Below are 20,874 nucleotides of genomic sequence, written 5' to 3' on the forward strand. Positions count from 1 at the left end.
TAACTGATTCAATTTCTTCACTACTTATGGGTTTGTTCAAATTTTCTATTTCTTCCTGTTTCAGTTTTAGTAGTATGTGGGATTTAGGAATTTGTACATTTCTCCCAGATTGTCCAGTTTGTTGGCATATAATTTTTCATAGTATTCCCTGATAATTGCTTGTATTTCTGAGGGATCGGTTGTAATAAATCCATTTTCATTCGTTATTTTGTCTATTTGGGTCCTCTCTCTTTTCGAGAAGCCTGACTAGGGGTTTATCAATTTTGTTTATTTTTTGAAAAAAACAACTTTTAGTTTCATTGATCTGTTCTACTGTTTGTTTTTCATTGTTGTTTTTTGGATTCTATATTGTTTATTTCTGATCTGATCTTTATTATTTCTCTTCTGCTGCTGGTTTGGGGTGTCTTTGCTGTTCTGCTTCTAGTTCCTTTAGGTGTGCTGTTAGGTTTTGTATTTGGGATTTTTCTTGTTTCTGGAGATAGGCCTGGATTGCAATGTATTTTCCGCTTAGGACTGCCTTTGCTGCATCCCAAAGGGTTTGGATTGTTGCATTTTAATTTTCATTTGTTTCCATATATTTTTAAATTTCTTCTCTAATTGTCTGGTTGACCCATTCATTCTTTAACCTCCATGCTTTTGGAGGTTTTCCAGACTTTCCTGTGGCTGATTTCAAGTTTCATAGCATTGTGGTCTGAAAGTGTGCATGGTGTGATCTCAATTCTTTCATATTTATTGAGGGCTGTTTTGTTACCCAGTATGTGATCTATCTTGGAGAATGTTCCATGTGCACTCGAGAAGAAAGTATATTCTGCTGCTTTAGGATGTAGAGTTCTAAGTATATTTGTCAAGACCATCTGGTCCAGTGTATCATTCAGGGCAATTGTTTCTTTACTGATTTTCTATCTAGATGATCTGTCCATTGTTGTAAGTGCAGTATTAAAGTCCCCTGAAATTACCACATTCTTACCAGTAAGATTGCTTATGTTTGTGACTAATTGTTTTATATATTTGGGTGCTTTCAAATTTGGTACATAGACATTTATAATTGAGCTTTATAAAAGCTCTTTCTGATGGATATACCCTGTAGCTATTATATAATGCCCTTCTTTATCTCTTGTTACAACCTTTAAAGTCTAGTTTGTCTGATATAAATATGGCTACTTCAGCTTTCTTTTGACTTCCAGTAGCATGATAGATAGTTCTCCATCCCCTCACTTTCAATCTGAAGGTGTCCTCAGGTCTAAAATGGGTCTCCTGTAGACAGCAAATAGATGGGTCTTATTTTTTTTTTATTTTTTTTATCTTTTTATCCATTCTGATACCCTATGTCTTTTGATTGGAGCATTTAGTCCATTTACATTCAGTGTTATTATTGAAAGATATGGGTTTAGAGTCATTGTGTTATCTGTGGGTTTCAGGATTAAAACTCATTTTTAAATAAATTTATTTTTATCTTGACCACATATTCACATTCCTTTTAAAAATTCCTTTTTCACAAAACTTTTGTAACTTTTTTTAAAATTCAGATTTTGTCCTAAGTTTTTCCTATATAAATAACCAGGCTCACTGTAGGACAAAGTTACTTTTTTTCTCTCATTCCTTCTTTTACTGAAAGCATACATCTTATTTTTCTTGCATATGGAGACATTTTCTTTCTCAGTTTTCACTGGATCTTAAAGTTCTTGAGGGTTAAAAGTTTTAATATGTGTGGCTAAAGATATAAAAACAAGTAGTAAGCAATCGTGAACTGTTGTACTAGCATTCTTTACATTATAAAATGTATTCATAAATTTGCCAATTTCTAGAAATGTGCTTTTTCACAGTGCAATCTTTCAATAAAGCACAAAAGTTTACTTACAAGACCCAAATTTTATCTTTAGTTTCTCTGTGTTAAGTAAGCAAAAAGTAGATAAAATAACAAAATGTTAATTTCTAGACATAGGTTTGTCTTATTTGGAAACAATCTAGATACTCAATGTATTTAACAACTCACCACTTAACCTAGCAAGACTTTAAAGTTTTAGATTATCAAAAAACAGTTTGGAGAAACTTCAAAAAGTTTCCCTAAAATGCCCTTATCTTGCTTACATCTATTTAATTTACTTCTTCTTAACAATTATGTCATGAAGTTTTTGTGGGTAATCTAAATATATCAGACAAACCCAGTCATTCTCCCAAGCTATTTTGTTGTTGTTGTTGTTTCTTGAAAAATTTTGAAATATAGATAACATGAATTTATTTGACTTTTAGAAAAGCAAGGCAGTTTTTATTGCTGATAACTATAAACCATGTGTATTTTATTAAACCAATTGTTATTTTCCCAAATCACAACCTGAAATTCAGTTTCTATTTGAGAATTTTATGAACGCTTAATTTTTATAAGCTCTTAATTTTCTTTGAGCCCAATGAAATAGAGCTCTTTTATAAATTAATTTTGACAATAGAAAATACTGTTAAAGAAACATAGAAAATACTGTATCTATAATGTACATACATTCATGTACATATAGAAAAATAGAAAATACTATATAAAGATATAGTATTTCTCTGTCTTTTTCTATATAATGTACATACATTCACATACGTATAGACAAACACAGAGATCTTACAGCTTCTATATTAAAACAATACAAAACTCATTGGTTCATACAAAATAGTTGGAATAAATTAAGTTTACTTGCTTACATAGCTAAAGTCTTTTACTGTTTTTAGAGAAGGCTTTATATTTGTCCTTGGAAGTAGAGTTTGGGCACAAGAGCTCTTTTAGTGTTTTAAAAAGGCCTCTTCCCTCTTTTTTCTTTTTTCCCTTTAGTCTTAGGTGATTGTGGGCTGTGTTTACATTTCAAAGACACCATATGCTATATAATTTTAAGGGACTGAGAAAGACAACAAGTTTTTATTTCTAAGAGTTTTGGGGTAATTGTTATTGGGACAAAATTGTCCCATACTTTAAAAAGGCAAATATCCTGATCTTTTATACTATCTATAAGCATTTTGAGGGGAAAAAGTGAGGTTTGGGGATTGGTAAAGATAGATGGGCTTTGATTTGTTTGTAGAGTTGCATTTCTGGTTTTGTAGAGATTTTAAGACAGAGACCATTGTTTTTCATTCTCCAGAAGAAACTGAATTACAGTCTGAATATTAAGGGACTGACCTGCTTTTTAAGTTAAAGTTTTATCAGGGACTTTCTCAAAGCCTTTATTAAGCATTTTAACAAAGGCCTTCTTTCTGAGTACACGATTCAGTGCTGGCTTCTGTTAGTCCCTGAACATTAGCCTTCTGCTAATCATTTGTAGGAGGGCCTAGAAGAAATTTTGGTCATTGTTTTCTCTGTGAGAGGGGTGTTGTACATGGCTACTAATCTTTCTAATTCCTCTCTAAATTTGGTAGAATCTTCTGAAAGAGGAGATAAAAGGGCAGTATAATTTAAAAGGTATGTTGTTCAGGAAACAAACACAAAAAAAAACCCTTTTTTTTTCTTGGTGGAGGCAGGGTCTAGGATACATCTGCAAAGGGCGTTGTGTAAGAATGCCTGAAACTGGCAGAGCCTGATTACAAGGCCGCATAAAGTAGGAGGAAAGTGAGCCTTAATGCTAGTTTTGGGAACTTGCATTAAATTCTTTTCTAGCTTTTAGCATTTATGTTAGTGACCTGACACTTTGAACCAAGAGATTAGGCCAGAGTGCTTTCTGTAAATCATGTAAGGAAAGGAAAGTTAAAACAGGCAGATGGGGCCAGATTTTGATAAGGGGAATTTAGCTGGGAGGTGGACATTAATTTTTGCCTTAAATCTAATGTTTGTTCTTTCATCTTCTAAAGAGAGTGCCCAAGGCTAGCCGTTACACTAGTAAGAACTGGGAACTCCATACAAGGAATTTTTTTCTTTCAAACATAGCCAATATAAAGGATCCATTATCTGGCCTCTGATGATTAGGATCTTCTTAATCTTAATAGTGACTCAAAACAATAAGCCTTTTTATGGAAAGACTGGGGACAACTTTCCAGGTTTAGACCATGGATACAAGTGTCCCTGGAGAGGGCATAGATGATGCAGCCCCCATGATCCAAACGTTTGCTCCCAAAAATAGTCTAAGAAGGCAAAAGCCTTTGTTCTACAGGTGGTAAGAATGGTGTAGTGAAAACAAATCTCTGGTCTCCCATGAAAACATGCCTCCAGTCTGCACCACTGATCTGTATCCCCAGGCAGGTGCTACTGGAATGGGATTTTTCCAGTGTTAACAAGCAAGAAGGTTAAGAAAAAGCCCATAAGGGGTTTTTGTTATGACAACCTCCCATGACAGCTGCCATAGCTGGACAGGGAGAGTGCTTCCCATACCTGTGGATCATGGAACCCCAGTCTGTTTGGCCACCAGGGTGCACTCAGGTGAGTACACCTTCTAGATGGCAGAAATGAGAGACGATTCTCACTGGTCCTAAAATCAAAAGAACATAGAACGAAACAAAAAGAAAAAAAACCTTATTTGGATTTTATATAGGGGATCTACAGCGAAGTTTGTCCGAACAGATGTCAGCGTGAGGAAAACTGGGAACTCACCAGTCTGCGAGGCTGGCTTGGACAGCAGGCTTAGAAGAGTTTATGTTCGCATTATGTCCTACGTAATTCCTTTTTAAGACAAATGACAAAAAAAAAAAAAAGAGGAGATGAAGGTAAACAGTGACCGTCTCTGGGAGGAAATGAATCTGTCAAACCAAAAGTGCTCTGCCAAGTTTTCCAGAGTCACTAAGCTCAAGAGAATAGTTCCACAAATATTTTCTCCTGCTGATCAAATTGAAAAGGGACGGAAAAAGGCCCCTCACCATTGTCACATACATTAGACCGTGTAGGCAGAGACTGGGGGTTGATGTGGTTAAGATTCTTACCTTCTGACAGCTATTTGTCAGATGTCTCAGGATTTCTCAGCTGTAGCAGTGTCCAGCTAGTTACCATTTGCCCCGGACTATGCTTGGGCAGCAAAAATTTTAATTTATCCTTCAAAGGTCCTTCTAACTGGCCTGAGAATTAAATTGAAGAAGTTTAATTATGTATGCACAAAAACCCAATATTAAAATAGAGGCCCCCCGCCCCCAACACATGCAGCTTTTATACAAAGAATTTGGGCTGGAGTAGATTAGTAAAAGTAACAAGGTTTTGTTACTATAGGTTTCTTCAGGTTGGAATTCCTCGTCTCTGACCACAAGGATGTCTCTCTACCTCTTGGTACAAGAAGGGTATCATTCATACGGAAGATTTATTTACTATTTTCTGGAGACGAAGGAGGGTCAGTATGTCCTTCCTGCACTGGACCTTTCTTAATTATTTTGAATTAAAGTTACTTAATATGCTATTATGGAACATTTTGGGTGGCCCTGGTCCACCCCACACTGATAAACCCAGGACCCCATCAGGCAAGCCAGGCCAAATGGGTATTGTCACCATTTTAAAAGCAGCTGCCCCAGAAAGATTTTCAGTGGGATTCCTTCATCCTAGAGGCTGTATTAGTCACCCACACCTGGCTAATGGGGTGCCTACTGCACATGCTCCCACCATACAGGTCAGAGAAGCAAATGGTCTGGACTATGTTGAGACAATCCAGGTCTCAAGAGCGGGCTCTTAGGGGGTCCATGGCATCTGCCTCATTCCAAGCCCCAATGTAAACAAAAGTACATATTTCCCCTGAAGTCATCACTGGAGGAAACTAGACTGTCTTGCCCCAACAGGAACCAGTAATCAAGGCTCCCGGTTGTTTCTTTTTGGCCAGGCCTCACCTTGACAAGGCCATCCAGTTTCCTGCAGCTTTGCCTTCAGGGAAAATGTGCACATTTATGTAGGTTAGACCTTGGAATTAGGCAGATACTTTGTACCCCCAACAGGCCTTCCCAGCGACCTAGCCTCTCAAGAACTTGCCCTGTTCTAGTTACCTGTGTACCCTGAACGGAGCCTCTCATTCATGCTCAGTAAACACCTTGTATCTGTTGGGCAGGAGAAATTTCAATTTATCCTTCAAGGTTCTTCTAGCTGGCCTGAGAATTAAATTAGCATTGAACAGATTAATAGAGAAAACAAAACAAAACAAACAAACAAACAAACTCTGGCCTCGGGAAGCTGAGGCCCTCCAAGCCTGTGGTGCTGGGACTGGTTCCTAGCCACGTGCGCGGCCTCCAGAATGAAGAAAGCCCACTCCCTGTAAATCTTTCTGAGGTGGCAATAGTTTTTAAACTGGCAACAGTCCCCATTTTAGGCTGGTTGCCTGCTGGCGTCCTGGGTTTACCAAGACTCCAGGCTACCCTGGCCAGCGAGCCTGTCCCTTCCTGGCAAGGCAGTCCAGATTCCTTCAGCTTTACAGTTGTGTATTAGTTTGATGTGATTTCAAAGCCACTTATGACAAAGACAAAAAAAAAAATGTTTTCAGGGGTTGTTTTGATAAGATGATGACATCCTTCATTCTTCTATTTGTTCTTGCCCATGAGAAGTCAGTCGCTCAGCTGCTGAAGGCCCTGCTGGGGGCTTATCATTAAAGACATACAGAGAAGCAACTAAGTCAAGGGGAAATCTGACCATAAATACTAAGAGTTTGCAAGAACTGAGAGTGTTTGGTCTGGGCAAGGCAACATTTGCTCATCTGAAATAGTTCTTGAAGAACTTGGGGCACTTAGCTCCTGCCCTGGTAAAGACCACTCTTTTACCGTCAGTGGCAAAAGCCCTGCAGCATCTCTGCAAAGATCATCTTTGTCCCTCGACACCAGTGCCCTCGTTCCCTAGCAACATGCTCCAGGCAACGACACAGGACTTTTGTGCTGGCAGCTGGGCTTCAGCTCCAGGTTGGTTAAACTGTCTCTCCTCAGTACCAATTCCTATAAAGTGTCAGAGAAACAAGTCCCAAACGGAGTCCTTTGCTCCTCACATGAACAAAACAAGACTTACAGTTTCAACCTACTCCATGGATGTGACCTTTTAAAAATCAATCCCAAACTACTGATCAGCAGTAGTGAGGTGATCTTCATGATTAAAAACAACCCTGCTCATCCCTTCACACCTAAAAAAAAAAAAAAAAAAAAGGATGTCCTGGCCTGAAACAATTCTTATTTCTGCTAACAGCTTCATCGCCCCATGCTCCTACCTATAAAAACTTTCCCTTTTGTATAACTTCTCAGGGCATCTCTCTACTTGCTTGATGGGATGTTGCCAGATTCATTAATCCCTTAATAAGCCAAATAGATCTTCACATTTACTCACTCAAGTTTTTTTTTTTTTTCTTTTTTTAACAAAAGGTATACCTGAACTAAATCTGGACTTTATCCTTTCACCTCCCCTTGCCTGGAAGAATAGTATGATTAAGAGAAGATGGAATAAGCATCACTGAAAGGGTTGTTAAAAATAGAGCCAGGGGGCGCCTGGGTGGCTCAGTCAGTTAAGCGGCCAACTTCGGCTCAGGTCATGATCTCGCGGTCCGTGAGTTCGAGCCCCGCGTCGGGCTCTGTGCTGACAGCTCAGAGCCTGGAGCCTGTTTCAGATTCTGTGTCTCCCTCGCTCTGACCCTCCCCCGTTCATGCTCTGTCTCTGTCTCAAAAATAAATAAACGTTAAAAAAAAAATTAAAAAAAAAATAGAGCCAGTGGGACATCGAGGAATTAAGACTATGTGTCTTTGGTCTCAAATTCTCAGCTAAAAGTCAAAATTTGTTGCATGTTTAAATGGACTTCCTACTTAATACTAGCTCTAGCAACCCATCACCTATAGATTACTGGAATTGTAGCTATACCGGCACCAATCAATTAAGCCTATCATTAAGGATTACTTACGAAAAGGCTTAATTTGTCCCCTGTATTAGTTGCTGTAACACCCCTATCCTCCCTGTCTATAGACCACATGGGAGGTGATGGAGGTTTGTATGGGTCCTCAGAGAAATCAATATTATTATCCCTTGGCACCCTGTAGTACCGAGCCCTCACACCTTGCTCATAGCCACTCCTTTAATAGCAATACCTTTACTATTACAGACATTTGCAGTGCCTTCTTTAGCATACCTGTTGATCCTGAAAGTCAATTCTTGTTTACCTTCACCTGGGAAGGACAACAATATGCATGGACTGTCATGCCACAGGGATAAACTGAAAGCCCTGCTTATTTTTCTCAAATGCTAAAAGTAGACATTTCATAGAAATCTCTGAAGGCTCTCCCCTGTTACAATATGTCCTCTTATGTTCTCCTTCCCAAGAGGCCTATACTAAATACAACCTTCATCACTGGCTAAAAAGGGACATAAGGTGTCTAAAGAATAATTACAATTTTGTTTTGCCCTGGGTTAAATACTTGGGACACCTTATTTCAAATCAAGTGTTGCTCCCTGATCCAGCTGGAGTCCAGGGAATATTGTCCTTCCCCCCCTCAAAAACCGAATACCAACTACAGGGTTTTGGGGGCTTAGCTGGATACTGTAGAAACTGGGAACCCAACTTTTTAGCCTTGGCTTAACGACTTTATTCCCTCAACTCCAACCAACCTGATGCCCTTACGTGGAACAAAGAAAGTCAAGAAGTCCTCATGAAACTAAAAGCCCCTCGAATCCACCAGTTTTGGAATGCCCTTGCCATTCTAACCCAGTGACATGGGGACAAACACAGGCCTGTTGGCTATTATAGCCAACAGTTGGATCCTGTAGCCAATGGACTGCCACCCTGCATGAAAGCCAAAGCTGTAGGTGCTGAATTACTTGGAGAAGAAGTCACCAAGGGTTCCCCATTATGTTCCCCCTTTCTCAATTCTTATCCTACTCAACATTTATCTTCTAGCAGATTAAACTCTTGTAAAGTTCTCTATCACCCCCAAATGTTACTGTCACATGCTATAATTCCTTAAATCCTGCTACCCGGCTGCCTTTACCCTCTGCTGAAACTCCTAGGACTGTATCTAACAGACTTCTCATACCACAATCAGATTTACAGGAAATGCCATTTGAAAATGCAGACAGTCTAGTTTACTGATGGCTCTTAAAAAACTATCAAGCTGGCTTTGAGGTTGTCTCCTTAACTGAAAACACTGAAGCAGACCTATCACAGTCTGCTTAGCTCATCAGCTAAGTCATCTTAGCTCAACAAGCTGAATCATTTGCCTTAATCCAAGCCTGCCTTTTGGCAGAAGGACAGACCATTAACATTTACACCAATCGTTGCTGTGCTGTTGGTGTAGCACATGTTTTGGTATGTTCTGGGAACAAAGAGGGTTTTAACTTCTATTGGGCAACAGATTAAAAATAGTTCTTATGTCTTAGAACTGTTATATTGCTATTTCAAGGGCCTACGTCTTTGGCTATTATGAAAATCCTGGCTATTCAATGGCAAACACCAAGGAAACAAAAGGGAATCATTTGGCTGGTGCAGCTGCCAAACAGGCTGCCTTTAAAAAATTTAAGCCATTTTTTGAATTCCCACTTGCTACTGACTTTAACAAAAAATCTTAAATACTTATAACACCCAAGAATTTGCCTCAGGAAGGGATCAAAAAAACTTGGTCTGACCAAGGCTGCCAATTTGACTCTCAATGAAATATTTGGTATGGGTCGAATGATAGACCAGTCCTCTCTGATTATGTCCAGAAACAAATTTTTAATTATATTTATGAATTTAACTCATTGGAATACTGACAAGGTGGTCTTTGGGGAAAGCAATACTTTTGGAAACCATTTTCAAAAGTATCCTCTCAAACTTATGAAAAATGTCAGATTTGCCCTAAACATACCCCCGGAAAACATCTTCATAGTTCAAAAGGACATTTTCCCTCCCGGTCTCTTTGAGATATGGCAATTGGATCTTATCTAGCTGCCACCATCTCAGCAATATAAATATGTTTTCGTAATGGTTTGTATATTTTCTCACTGGGTAGAAGCCTCTCCTTGCCACAGAGCTATAGCCTTAGCAGTAGGAAAAATGTCACTAGAAAAGATTATTCCAAATTGGGGAATGCCCCCAGAACTTCATAGTGACTGAGGAATCCATTTCACTGGACAGATCTTATAGGTCATTTGCCACATTTGACCACTTATGCAACATTTTGAGTGTGCCCATCATCCTCAATCATCCGGCCTTGTAGAATGTACCAAGGGCATTATAAAAATTCAGTTGGCAAAACTTATGGAATCTTTCCACCTGCCATGGCCAAGAGCTCTTCCCTTGGGACTATTGACTCTTAGATCCATTCCCTATGGGTGACATAACTCTCTCCCTTTGAAATAATATTTGGAAGAGCAATGAGAATAGATCAAGGTGTATGTGAACCCAGATTACCTGAAGGTGAGATGATGATTTACTGTAAGGGATTAATTCAGACCCTATAAGGAAATGAAAAATTAGTAGAACAGTCTTTCTGCAGCATGCTCCAGGAGATGAAGACCTCAAACATCATGGCCTTCAACCCAGAGACATGGTTTATTGGAAAAGACACCTCCATAAAGATTCCCTCCAGCAAGATGTGGAGGATCATACCAGCTATTATTGACTAATCCTTATGCTGCTAAATTAGAAGACATAGACTCATGGATATATGTTTCCTATTTTAAAAAGTCTTCAACATCTAACTGGGCTACCCACCAGAGACCTTAAACTAACCCTTTCTTGGAAAAAGAAGATGATGTCTGTGTAGACTGCTCTCCAAAGACTAAGGACCAGGCCACTATTATGTTAACAAGGTCCATCACACCAATTCTCATGAGGCTTATGAGTTTATTAATATTTCTCTTCCTTCTCATCACCATTTTCAATTGGAAGAACAATGCTATAATTCATATGTCTCAATCCCTTGCTACTTCTGAAACCTTTACCTACAGGGTCCTTTACTGATAATGATTATCTCATAATGTTACCTATATACAGTTTCTCCATGGTCCCAAATATTTCCATTAGTTACTACAAAACACTGTCTCTAACACTTATTTTGTCAGGATATTCTTGCCTCAAGGAAAGCCTCCATGTTTCATGCTTATTCTCCCAAACTAGAGACAACCTTGAATGTAAACTTGGTACAGCCAATGTGGAAAACAGTATGGAGGTTCCTTAAAAAGTTAAAAATAGAACTACCTATGATCCCATAATCGCACTACTGGGTATTTACCCAAAGACTACAAAAACATTAATTCAAAGGGATATAAGCACCCCTCTGTTTATTGCAGCATTATTTACAATAGCCAAACTATGGAGGCAGCCTGTGTCCCTGGATTGATGAATGGGTAAAGAAAATATGGTATATATACACAATGGAATATTACTCAGCCATAAAAAAGGATGAAATCTTGCCATTTGCAATGACATGGATGTAGCTAGAGAGTATAATCCTAAGTGAAATAAGTCAGAGAAAGACAAACACCATATGGTTTCACTCATATATGGAATTTAAGAAAAAAAGGGGGGAAAAAAGATAAACCAAGAAACAGATTTATCTATAAAGAACACTGATGGTTACCAGAGGGGAGGTGGTTGGGGGAATGGGTGAAATAGGTGATAGAATTAAAGAGGACACTTGATGAACACTGAGTAATGTATAGAATTGTTGAATCACTCAACTGTACACCTGAAACTATTAAAACACTGTATGTTAACAGGAATTAAAAACTTAAAGTCCACCTCCTGCATTAATAGAACTTTCATTAGCAAAAGATGGAAACCCACTCCACTCTTTTCCTAGAATTACCTCTATACAAATTATATATCATCTACCTGTCCAATATAATTTTTTTTCAACTATCCATCTCCATTAGGCCAAGCCCTTTGGATGTCTCCATTTGAGACATTGACCCATTATGCACCAAGCCTTCTGATACCTTTGATAACTTAGTATTACCCTTTTATGAATAATATGTTTAACCAAAACTTTGGACTCCCAAGGCTGTCTAATCCTGGGCTGGTTTCTAAAATGAAAGCTTAAACAATCAAACACTATCTGGAATTCTGGGCATCCCTGAATATCTTTGCACACATATTACCACACCTTAGGCATTTGGTTGTTTAGATATTACCACACTGGGCAATGCCTTTTGGACCACCTTATTTCCCTCTGACCATTCTTAGATCCCAATTAATCTCCCATCACATGAAGATAAGGGTCTTGTTCATAATAATTATCCTGATGAAAATCTTTCTGTTTGTGAATAGCTGTGGAAATGCCCAGGGATGTGATCTTCAGGCTTTTCTGGTGATATCCATAATTATCTCTTTTGAGGTTTATATTCCTGGCTGGGGGTTGGTACCTTCTAACATAACATCATGTTACCAAATTTAACCAGAACAATTAATAGAGTTACTAGTTCAATGGCCTGAGCTATTAGTTCTGAAGAAAAATCTTTAGATTCCCTAGCCCGAGTGGTTCTTGATAATAGAATAGCATTAGATTACAAAGTAGGGGTTTGTGCAATAGCTAAAACCTCATGCTGTATTATTCAAATTAGCTAAATTCTTAAAGGGACATTCAAGCTAAATTCCCTCATATTTTTAACTGGCTTCTCTTGGGATTTGGGACTCTGGTGTTCAAGTCTACAAATTGTATTATTAATTGCTGTTTTATTCTGTATATTATTCATTGTTTTGCTCAAAATAATGGTTGCTTAAAGTCTTAAAAACATTCATCAAACTTACCCACTGACAATCAACAAGTGAAACTTGAACTGACATAGCCTAAGGTCCACTTCCTTGAACCTCCTTGTTTCTCAGATGTACCCTTAAAACTCTTGCACAGCAAGCTTATTAAACATGATGAATATTGACCAACCATGAGACTCTCCCCTCCTGGAGAGTCGATAGACCTGGAGCAGGTTGTTGGCCACTCCAGCATCACAATGGGACTACAAAACCAAAGGTTGATCGGTGATGCTTACTATATAGAAATACCTCAGTCAAAAGGGGGAAATGATAATGGAGAAAATAAAGCACTGCTAAGAGGGAGGGTTATTTAAAATGGATATTGGAGGACACTGAGGAAGTGGGGCTTAGGCACATCTCATGTCTCAAACCCTCAGAATTCTTGCTGAACTCCACTAAAAGTCAAAACATCTGCATATTAAAATGGGCATAAATGGACTTTCCATCTAACACTTTCTAGCAATTGGTCACATATAGATTAGTCTTACGGTAGGTATACCAGCACCTATCACATCTCATTCAAAATAACTTAAGTAAATTCCTTCTTTAAAAACTCTAACATCCATTGTTTCTCCCCCAGAGTACACTTTTGATTTTGGTTGAATCTGTGTCTCTCAGACTGCAATCCCTAAGACCCCAACTAAATACATGTATTTTATTTTGAAACTTGCAAAACAAACTGAGTTGGATAATCAGGACATCTGGGATTTCCTTAGTTTTAACTTTTATCCAGACTAAGTCTTCAATAGGTCTCCAGAAATCCTCAGAAGTTAATATATAATCTATTTTTACCCCTAAACCACCTCTTGAGTATTTTTGGTAGGGTTAGTGAGTCATATTTGCTATTGTCCTCCTGTCTTTCATAATTTCTCTTATTTTATCAGAGAGACACTTAATACAGAATTCCAAATGGCTGTATAATATGGTAAAGCAGTATTAAGATAATTATCGTAGCCAGTGTAGCACCAAATTATAACAGCTGTCAAATTTTGTCCATTCAAAGGCTGTTTATAATTTCAGTAGGATGCTATAGATGTAAATAGTATATTAAGTTTAAAATTTGTCAATCTGAAAACGGGCTTAACCAGATTTTGGTCAGTTATAAATTTAGTATAATGTATCAGCCTGTATTTCAAATTTGGCATGTAGTATGATATATATCCCAGAGCACTGACCAACATTATTTATTATTATTTTGGTTTAGATTGTAGACTACTGAATTATTTTAGTGGGGGAAGACAAAAACTCAAAGGCAGTCTTTGGCAACAGAGAGATGCCTCCAGGAACAAAGGAACTGTCAGTACCATTTCCATCCCCTCCCCCTCAGCATAAGCACGGGGCTAGGTGCACACACCAGCACACCACCAACACCTGCTACTAACTTACACCAAGCCCCAACCCCCATGCTCCTAGTCATGCTTGTTTCAGTCCCAGTGCTGTGGGCCTCCTCCCTCAGTAGACTGGCATAAACTCCTGCCAACACCACATCTCCCAATCTGAGAGTTTTGCAGGGTCTCCATTCTGGTGGAGACCTAGAGACAGATCTCAATTCACAAGCAGACTAGAGCACACCTAGTTAAAATTTGCCACATTCAGGCCAGGGGCCAAACATGGCCCACAACAGGAGAAGACAGCCTTTGCAGATGACTGGCCTGAAGGATACAGTGGCCAGGACACAACAGCAGCATGCAGAATACATTCAAGACACTCTCTGAAGTGCCAGTCCCTGAGAAACAAGGGACACAACACTGTAGGGCACTAAACAACCTCTTCTTCATAAGGCCATTACATTTAAGAACAGGACATGTAGCTGACTTTCCTAACACAGAAATAGGCACAGAAACTTAGACAAAATAAGACAGAGGAATTTGCCCTAAATGAAACAGAACAAGGCCATGGCTAGAGATCTAAGTGAAACAGATATAAGTGACATGTCTGATGGAGAATTTAAAGTAATTATCATTGGGGTGCCTGGGTGGCTCAGTTGTTTAAGAGTCCAACTCTTGGTTTTGGCTCAGGCCATGATCTCATGGTTAGGGTCAATCCCTGTGTTCAGCTCTGAGCTGACAGTGTGGAGCCTGCTTAGGATTCTCTCTCTCCCTCTCTCTTTGCCCTCCTGGTTACACACACTCTGTCTCAAAAATAAATCAACATAAAAAAATGATCATAAAGATACTCATTGGACTTGAGAAAATAATGGAAGACATCAGTGAGACCCTTAAAACAGAGATAAGGAATAACAAAAGGCATCCAGATTGGCAAGGAGGAAGACAAACTTTCACTCTTCACAGATGACATGGTACTCTATGTGGAAAATCCAAAAGACTCCACTAAAAACCTGCTAGAACTAATACATGAATTCAGCAATGTCTCAGGATATAAAAATCAATGTACAGAAATCAATTGCATTTCTGTACACCAATAATGAAGCAGCAAAAAGAGAAATCCAGGAATCAGTCCCATTTACAATTACACCAAAACCCATAAAATACCTAAGAATTAGCCTAACAGGTAAAAAATCTATACACTGCAAACTATAGAAAGCTTATGAAAGAAACTGAAAAACTGAAAAAATGGAAAAACATTCTATGCTCATGGATTGGAAGAATAAATATTGTTAAAATGTCAATACTACCCAAAACATTCTACATATTCAATGCAATCCCTATCAAAATAATACCAGCATTCTTCAGAGCTAGAACAAACAATCCTAAAATTTGTATGTAACCACAAAAGACCCTGAATGGCCAAATCATTCTTAAAAAAGAAAGCCAAAACTGGAGGCATCACAATTCCAGACTCCAAGCTATCTTACAAAGCTGTAATCATCAAGACAGTATGGTACTGGCACAAGAACAGACACTCAGATCAATGGAACTTCTAGAATAGAGAACCCAGAAATGGACCCACAAACATATGGCCAACTAATCTTTGACAAAGCAGGAAAGAATATCCAATGGAGAAGAGACAGTCTCTTTAGCGAACGGTGCTGGGAAAACTGGACAACAACATACAGAAGAATGAACCTGAATCGCTTTCTTACATGATACACAAACTCAAAATGGATGAAAGACCTAAACATAAGAGAGGAAGCCAAAATCCCAGAGGAGAAAACTGGCAACAATCTCTTTGATCTTAGCTGCAGCAACTTCTTACTTGACATGTCTCCAGAGATAAGAGAAACAAAAGCAAAAATGAACTATTGGGACCTCATCAAGATAAACTTCTGCACGGCAAAGGAAGCAATCAGCAAAACTAAAAGGCAACTGACAGAATGGGAAAAGATATTTGTAAATGACATATCAGATAAAGGTTTAGTATCCAAAATCTATAAAGAACTTATCAAACTCAACACCTAAAATACAAATAATCCAGTGAAGAAATAGGCAGAAGACATGAATAGACACACTTTTCCAAAGAAGACATCCAGATGGCTAACAGACACATGAAAAAATGCTCAACATCATTCACCATCAGGGAAATGCAAATTAAAGCCACACTGAGATACCATCTCACACATGTCAGAATGGCTAAAATTAACAACTCAGGCAATAACAGATATTTGCAGGAATGTGGAGAAAGAGGAACTCTTTTGCACTGCTGGTGGGAATGCAAGCTGGTGCAGCCACTCTGGAAAACAGTATGGAGGTTCCTAAAAAAATTGAAAATAGAACTATCCTATGACCCAGCAATTGCACTACTAGGTAATTATCCAAAGGATACAGAGTGTCGATTTGAAAGGGCATATATACCCCAATGTTTATAGCAGTGCTATCAACAACAGCCAAAGTATGGAAAAAACCCAAATGTCCATTGATGAACGGATAAAGATCTATGCATAAAATGTATATACAGAATGCAGTATTACTCAGTGATCAAATAGAATGAAATCTTGCCATTTGCAACTACGCGGATGGAACTAGAGTGTATTATGCTAAGCAAAATAAGCCAGAGAAAGACAAATATCATATTATTTCATTCATATGTGGAATTTAAAATACAAAACAGATGAACATAAGGGAAGGGAAGCAAAAATAATATAAAAACAGAGAGGGAGGATTGCTGTTGGGGTGTTGGGTGGAGGGAAGGGCTAAAGGGATGAGGGGCAATAAGGAGGACACTTGTTGGGATCAGCACTGGGTTTTATAGGTAAGTGATGAATCACTAAATTCTGTTCCTGAAATTATTGCACTGTATGTTAACTAACTTGGATTTAAATTAAAAAAAATAGAGATAAAGTTTCAATAAAAATGAGAAACATGCTTAATGGAATGAACAGCAGCCTAGAAGAAGCAGAGGAACAAATTAATGACCTAAAATACAGAGTGATGGAAAGTAATCAAGCTGAACAAAAGAGGAAAAAAAGAACTACACAAAACAAGAATAGACATAGGGAATTCAGTGACTCCATCAAATATAATAACATTTGTATTATAGGGATCTCAGAAGAAGCAGCAAGAGAAAAGAGGGAAGAAAATATATTTAAAGAAATAATAGCTGAAAACTTCCTTCATCTGGGGAAGGAAACAGATATCCAGATCCAGGAGGCACAGAGAACCCCCAAAAAAATCAAAAGCAGATCCGCACCAAGACATATTGTAATTATAGTGGCAAATATAGTGATAAAAAAAATAAAAGCAGCAAGACTAAGGAAGACCGTTGCATACAAGGGAAACTCCATAAGGCTATCAGTGAATTTTTCAGCAAAGACTTTGCAAGCTAGAAGGGAGTGGCATGATATATTCAACATGCCAAATAGGAAAAACCTGCAGCCAAGAAAACTCTATCCAGCAAGGCTATCATTCGGAATAGGGGAGATAAAGAGTTTCTCAGAAAAACAAAACCCAAAGGAGTTCATGACCACTAAACCAGTCCTGCAAGAGATATTAAAGAGGACTGGTTTGGTGTTTTCTTCAAAGTGACAATGTTAACGTAGGAAACACAAAAGTAGAAAAATGAATATTTCTGTAAAAAATCAGCTAAGGAACTCACAAAAAGATGTAACTCATGGCATCATAGACATAATATTTGGGGAGGAGAGGAGTAAAGAATGGTTCCAAACTTAAATGACCATCAAATTATAGACTGCTATATGCATAAGAGGTTATATACAAACCTAATGGCAGCCAAAAATAACCTCTAATAGATATGCAAAGAATAAATAGAAGTCCAAATATATCACTGAACAAGCAAACTGTGAAAGAAAGAAAGGATGAAAGAAAAACTTCAGAAACAATCACAAAACAAGGGATAAAATGGCAATAAATACATATCTATCAATAGTTAATTTTTGTTTTGTCTTTAACATTTATTGACATGGTTTACCATAAGGACTGCAAAGAATGACTCAGATGTGTTTACTTAGAAAGTGTGTGGCACTGAGTGACTCACTGCTGCCCAAGTTCCAGAGCTCTTCCTGTAGGGTGTAAAGGACACGTGTCAGCTACAGGAACCTTATCCCGGCTTCTAATTAGATGCCATCACATATCCTGTCACCCTTCTGCATACCCATGGGGACACAGTAATTAAGTGCCAGCCAAGTTGTTGCCAAGCCTGGGGACAATCCTGGCACCATGACACCAGCAAATGCACTCAGCCAGCTTATGAATATGAGTCTTGGGACCCTCCCTATAGTTGAGGTGGCAGAGGTTCCCACATCGAGAAAGAAGTGTAGTCTGTAGTTCTCTGAAACCATGCTGGCCTGGCTGGAAAAATAATGGGCTATACAGGTGTAGGTTGCTGGCCTAGTATGCTTCTCCACTCCGTATTCTCCTTCACTCTGACCCAGTGCTGTGCATGCTGAACCCACATACGCTTGTCAGTCCTCCAAGGTAAAACATGTCAGTAATACTTGGTGGTTTATTGCCAATGGACACCAACATCCCACCCCAAAGAGATTCTCAAAAACTGAATTGAATATGAGTTGTTTATTCAACTGAAGCTTGAAATCTTCTTTTATGAAGCTTATGTCCCCTGTGGTGTAGCCTGCCAGTTCCTGGTGAACTTTCAGCAAAGTACCTCCTCTTGGCAAGATGGAGGAGTTCCAACAGTTGATGACCATTGCTTCATGACTTCAGTGACTGTCCACTTTCCTTCCTGACAGTAAAGGGTGCCATCCTCCTGAAGCAGCCCAGCTCTCACCACATGCCCTCCCACTTGATGGTGTGACTGGTCTTCCATTAATCTTCCATTAATCTCCTTAATCTGGCTTATTTCAAAGGTAATGTCTAGTGCATTTGGAAGTGCATCATCACTTTGTCATATATTAATCAAAACATTCACTTGCCTAATATTCCTAGGTGAAGCAATTTTTCACAGGCTTTGCGAGATTTCCACATCACCTCAATAAGGTTTTTACCTTAAAAAGGCCTCCAATTTCACATATGATGACATCATCTTTAGTTCTTCCAAGTCTATCAAAATGAAGGTGTTAAACACCACATCTTTGTTTTCAAGGATTTCCTGTTTAGCTTCAGGTTCAGCTTCAACAAGTTCAGCTTATCTCCTACTGCTCCAAATCTGGTCCATTAGCTGGAAGAGGCTCCCAACTCCAGGCGTGTATTGTCCCTATGACTTCCACTGGCTACCACCTTGCAGAGCTGCCTGGGCCTGACCATGGCTCAGCTGGTGAGAGCAGAGGGCAGGTCCACTGTGGTGGAGCTACTAGTCAATGCAACACTCACAAGCCCTTAGACACAGTGCACTCTATCAATCATTACTTTCAATGTAAACGGACTAAACACTCCAAAAGACAGGGTGACAGGTGGATAAAAAAAAAAAGAGACCCAACTATATGCTGCCTATAGAAAACTCATTTTAGACCCAAAGACCCCTGCATACTGAAAGTGAGGGGATCGAGAGACATTTATCATGCAAATGATGTCAAAAGAAAGCTGAAGTAGTAATACTTAGATAAGTAGATTTTATATGCTTTTTTAAAATTTTAGTTTTATTTTTTTTGTTTGTTTAAAGAGAGAGCATGAATGGGGGAGAGGGGCAGAAAAAGAAGATCTTAAGCAGGCTCCATGCTCAGCATATATAAAAAACACACAGTGAACATCATACTCAATGAGGGAAAAATGGAAAACTTGCCCCCTAAGGTCAGGAACAAGACAAGGATGTCTACTTTCATCACTTTTATTCAACATAGTACTGGGTGTCCTAGCCACAGTAATAAGATTAAAAGAAATAAAAGGCGGATGCAAGGAAGAATTCAAACTTCACTATTTGCAAATAACCTAATACTAGATATAGAAAGTCCAAAAGACTTCACAAAAGAACTACTATAACTGATAAATGAATTTTGTAAAGTTGCAGGAAACAAAATCAAAGTGCAGAAATCTGTTGCATTACTATGCAACAATGAAGAATAGAAATTAAGGAAAAAATTCCATTTACAATTGCACCAAAAATAATAAAATAGGAATAAATCTAACCAAAGAGGTAAAAGACCTGTACTCTGCAAAATTTAAAACACTGATGAAAGAAATTGAAGAAGACACAAAGAAATGGAAAACCATTCCATGTTCATGGATTAGAAGAACAAATACTGTTGAAATGTCTATACTATCCAAAGCAATCTACAGATTTAATGCAATCTCTATCAAAATACTAAAAGCATTGTTCACAGAACTTGAACAAATGGTCCTAAAATTTACATGGAACCACAGAGACCCCAAATAGCCAAAGCCATTTTGAAAAAGAAAGCTGGAAGTATCACAATTTCATACTTCAAGTTATATTGCAAAGCTATAGTGATCAAACCAGTATGATACTGGCACAAAAATAGATCCATAAATCAATAGAACAAGAAAGAAAACCCAGAAATAAACCCACAATTGTATGATCAGTTGGTCTTCAAAAATGCAGGAAAGAATATGGAATGGTAAAAAGACAGTCTCCTTAGCAAATGATGTTAGGGAAACTGGACCATTTTCTTATACCATACCACAAAAACAAACTCAAAATGGATTTAAGACCTAAATGTGAGACCTGAAACCATAAAAATACCAGGAGAGAGCACAGGCAACAATGTCTTTGATACTGGCCATGGCAACATTTTTCTAGCTATGTCTCTTGAGGTAAGGGACATAAAAGCAAAAATAAACTATTCACTACATCAAAATAAGCTTCTACACAGTACAGGAAACAATAAAATTAAAGGGCAACCTACTGAAAAGGAGAAGATATTTGCAAATGACACATCTAATAAAGGGTTAGTATCCAAAATGTATAAAGAATTTACATAACT

General features: G+C 38.3%; 2 long non-coding RNA genes and 1 pseudogene across 3 annotated transcripts in view; 1 reads left to right on the forward strand and 2 right to left on the reverse strand.

Annotated features, from left to right (window-relative positions):
• Positions 1–11,140, forward strand: part of LOC123382860 — a 50,511-nt gene extending 39,371 nt beyond the window's left edge. Inside the window, exons 3-4 of one of the 2 annotated variants that reach the window (XR_006591948.1) lie at positions 5,162–5,279; positions 7,270–7,456. This is a non-coding gene — a long non-coding RNA (uncharacterized LOC123382860). Of the gene's footprint in view, positions 1–5,161; positions 5,280–7,269 lie in introns of both variants that reach the window. The other variant, XR_006591947.1, reaches the window with a different exon arrangement.
• On the reverse strand, positions 1,493–7,333 carry LOC109495678. Its single transcript, XR_006591950.1, has 5 exons — positions 5,920–7,333; positions 4,882–5,013; positions 4,556–4,624; positions 4,337–4,433; positions 1,493–1,711 (listed from the first exon to the last, which is right to left on the reverse strand). It is a non-coding gene; the product is annotated as an uncharacterized LOC109495678 (long non-coding RNA).
• A 6,035-nt stretch (positions 11,141–17,175) lies between the features above and the next one.
• LOC101096374 lies at positions 17,176–19,240 on the reverse strand (annotated as a pseudogene).
• Positions 19,241–20,874: the final 1,634 nt, after the last annotated feature.

This window comes from Felis catus, chromosome F1 (assembly GCF_018350175.1).
Source record: "Felis catus isolate Fca126 chromosome F1, F.catus_Fca126_mat1.0, whole genome shotgun sequence".
NCBI lineage: Eukaryota > Metazoa > Chordata > Mammalia > Carnivora > Felidae > Felis > Felis catus.